The 3,843-nt window shown below is 42.4% G+C and overlaps 1 protein-coding gene across 2 annotated transcripts in view; it reads left to right on the top strand.

The window, feature by feature from the left end:
• The window catches only part of TBC1D4 (TBC1 domain family, member 4), a 263,231-nt gene extending 262,775 nt beyond the window's left edge, over positions 1-456 (top strand). For both annotated transcript variants that reach the window (XM_010839664.1, XM_010839663.1), the window contains one exon: positions 7-456. The gene's annotated coding sequence lies outside the window, so the exon portion shown is untranslated. The remainder of the gene's footprint in view (positions 1-6) is intronic.
• The last annotated feature ends 3,387 nt before the right edge of the window (positions 457-3,843 follow it).

Here is a 3,843-nt window from a genome sequence, read left to right as displayed (position 1 = left end):
GTTAATGTAATTTCTAGATTCTAGAAAATGCTGACCTAATCAGTTGGGGCCACCGACCATTTTGTTGCTTGGATTTCCCTCAGATTTCTCTATTTGTAGGAGAGGTATTTTCTTACAAGGAATATAATAAATATCATCTGATTACTGTCTGGTGATGAAAATTATCTGGTGTGTATGAAACACAGGTGGTAGCCAGGGAGCCTTCAAGTTGGGAAAAGAAACTTTTTCTTTCAGTTGTTTGGTTTAAATTTTATTCTGGATCTTCACAGTCAATGTTATCAGTTGTATTCTGGTGTTCAGGGCTTGCCTTGGATACAATGTTTCTTTTGAAAATGAATTTTCTTTTTATTTTGTGATCTTTTAAATGTTGCATCAATTATGCTTCATGCATTGTTACATCTTCATTTGGTTAATGTAATGTCTAGTTCATTTCCAATAAATACATTGCTGCCTGTTTCCTTGGCTTATTGGTTTTGCCTTTGTAATAAGAGAGAAGACCTTGGTTAGAGTCCTTTACAAAATCTGCATGGGTTGGATTGTTGCTACTTAAAATTTGTTCACTGATAATTCTTTGAATGAGACAACAAAAGATAATTTTTAGAAACATTTATGAAAGTACATTCAGTTCAGTTCAGTCGCTCAGTTGTGTCCGACTCTTTCGGACCCCATGGACTGCGGCACACCAGGCCTCCCTGTCCATCACCAACTCCTGAAGTTTACTCAAACTCCTGTCCATCGAGTAGGTAACACCATCCAGCCATCTCATCCTCTGTTGTCCCCTTCTCCTCCTACCTTCAATCTTTCTCAGCATCAGGGTCTTTTCCAATGAGTCAGTTCTTCACATCAGGTGGCCAAAGTATTGGAGTTTCAGCTTCAACATTAGTCCTTCCAATGAATATTCAGCACTGATTTTTTTTAGAATTGACTGGTTTGATCTCCTTGCAGTCCAAGGGACTGTCAAGAGTCTTCTCCAACACCACAGTTCAAAAGCATCAATTCTTTGGTGCTCATCTTTCTTTATAGTCCAACTCTCACATCCATACATGACTATTGGAAAAACCATAGCTTTGACTAGACAGACCTTTTTTGGTAAAGTAATGTCTTTACCAATGCTGTCTAGTTGGTTATAGCTTTTCTTCCAAGGAGCAAGCATCTTTTAATTTCACGGCTGCAATGAAAGTACATTGTCCGTTACTAATTTTCAGCTGCTTTCCCAATGGAACCTTTTGCTGATAGGTATAAAAAGGCAAAAGATAACCATATGGACAGATCTGCATTTACCCCTTTTGTTTTCTGTTTACCCACATAGATAGTAAGTGAGAGAAAGAGGATAAGAATATACAAAACTAAAATTGAGTTAACTCCTCAATAAAAAGATTAAGGGCATTTGTTGATAGATATGATATAAATGTGTTTACATAAAATAGGTATCATCAGAATATTTTCAAGTGTATTTGTAATTCAATAAATGGATACTGTACCTTCTTGCTAACTTTAGGACTAAAACTTTGAAATATTTTGTACTACATGTAATTAAGCATTTTGAGGACTCAGTGTAGGCCTAAGTATTAATAGAATGGTCTCTTAATATCCAGATTAATTTACCCATTTTATTACCATGTCACCATTTTACTCTGCTAGATTATAGAAAGGAAATCTGCCATCTGAATTATTTAGTACTCTACCATGATGTATCACTCTTATTTGCTGTGATATGTTGAGAAAAGCACTAGATTTAAGGTGGGGATTGAGTCTTGGCTCTACCCCTTTTATTTTTTCATTCAACAAATAGTTTTTGTAAGCCAAGCTAGATGCTGAGTATTCAGAGGTGGAGAAGATACAGTCCTTGACCTCCGTGAGCTTGTGGTGTAGTTGCAAGGAGTTAATTAGAAAACAAGAGAATTTACACTATAACAGGTATGCTGGGTAATCCACACCAAACTCGCTACACGCAAGCTGCCAGGAGGGGCTCACAGTGCTTTGGAGTGGGTGGCAAGTCCTCAAAGGAGGTGATGCCTTCCCTGAGCCTGGAAGAGCCAGTAGAAGTGGAATGGCTTCTGTTGAATAATAGATGAATGAGAAAGGATGGAATATTTCTGAGATCACAACTCATTCCTTAATCCCAAAGTACAGTTAGTGTTCCCATGGAGGTGGGGCAGGTGGTGGTGGGAGACAAGTCTCCTGACAAGCAAAGGCTCTCATGAAGGTTGTAGCTATTAGATAGCTAATAGATATTTTAAAAGAGTTTGAACTTCACCTATTGAGAAATGGGAGCCATTAAGGCTAGTAATCTGGCAAGTGACATGCTTTGATTTGCTCCAATCCACCTAGTATGTTTGGACAGAAGCTGGGGACTGGGAAACTGCAGTTAAGTGAATGCATTCAAAATCTAGGCCAAAAAAGAGTAAAAGCCTGGTCTGTGGCAGTGACTTTGGGAAAGAAAGTCAGCCTAGACTTCTCTCCCTCTTTGATATAGTTGGTCACTGAAATCTGCTAGCTTTGTCTGCTAAATATTCGTCCATTTCCCCCTGAAATCCCTGAAACCAAGGGTAGTCACCAGACAGATCTGTTACACTGTGACTGTCTGCTGAGTTGCTTCAGTGGTGTCTGACTCTTTGTGACCCCAAGGACTGTAGCCCACCAGGCTCCTTTGTCCATGGGATTCTCCAGGCAAGAATACTGGAGTGGGTTGCCATGCCCTCTTCCAGGGGATATTCCCCACCCAGGCATCCACCGTATCTCTTATGTCTCCTGCTTTGGTAGGTGGGTTCTTTACCACTAGCGCCATCTGGGAAGCCTGATTGGTTAAACAACTTACTTTATAACAAATTTAACCTGCCTACACTAATCAAGGTAAATTTAATTGTTTTTAGAAAAACTTGCATGTCCTCCAAGCATCAGGTAGCCTAAACAAAATGACATCTGTGCAAACTCGTTTTCAGGAACTTCAAATCAGCTGTGTCCAGTTAGAGCTCCAGCTGCTTAGGACTTGCTTGGATCAGTGCTCCTCCAACTGGGCATGTGCTAGTATCAGATGGGGAGAAGGCAATGGCAGACCACTCCAGTACTCTTGCCTGGCAAATCCCATGGACGGAAGAGCCTGGTAGGCTGCAGTCCATGGGGTCGCAAAGAGTCGGACATGACTGAGCGACTTCACTTTCACTTTTCACTTTCATGCACTGGAGAAGGAAATGGCAACCCACTCCAGTGTTCTTGCCTGGAGAATCCCAAGAACGGGGGAGCTTGGTGGGCTGCCATCTCTGGGGTTGCACAGAGTCGGACACGACTGAAACAACTTAGCAGCAGCACCAGCAGCAGCAGCAGCAGTATCAGATGGATGATGTTTCAGAGGGCCAAAAACTCCACCCACAGAGCACTGGTCCCCTGTTAAGAAGCGTGCAGCTTAGCTGCACCTGTGCAGAATGATAATTACCACACGCTTTCCTTCTCTCCAGTTGGCTTTCCACGCTCCCCATGTCTCAGCTTCATTGCGAGCCTCTCACCTGTGAGGCACGTTTGAGGTCTACTCTGCCATCTCCTCTTTTGGCTGTCTCAGGGACAAGCCCTGTCTCTGGTCCAAACCTCGGCGTTTCAGCGTTTGGCTCGCTGTGCATCCGAGAAGAATGTGGTTCACTGACAACCCCATTGCTCTTGCAGGTAGGTGCCTTATTCATATCCTTGCTAGAGTTTAAACTGAGGCCCCATTTCGAGGGGCTCCAAAGTCACAGATATTGAGCTACTTGGTGTTTGTTTGATCCATGAGGAACCAGATTTGCCACAAATCCTACGTGGAGGGCATGGCAAAGGGAGTCTGTCCAGATACGGGTTGTTACCACGTACCCA

Source organism: Bison bison, unplaced genomic scaffold, assembly GCF_000754665.1.
Source record: "Bison bison bison isolate TAMUID 2011002044 unplaced genomic scaffold, Bison_UMD1.0 scf7180017864128, whole genome shotgun sequence".
NCBI lineage: Eukaryota > Metazoa > Chordata > Mammalia > Artiodactyla > Bovidae > Bison > Bison bison.
The sequence above is the reverse complement of the archived record's forward strand: the minus strand, read 5'-3'. Positions and strand labels throughout refer to the sequence as shown.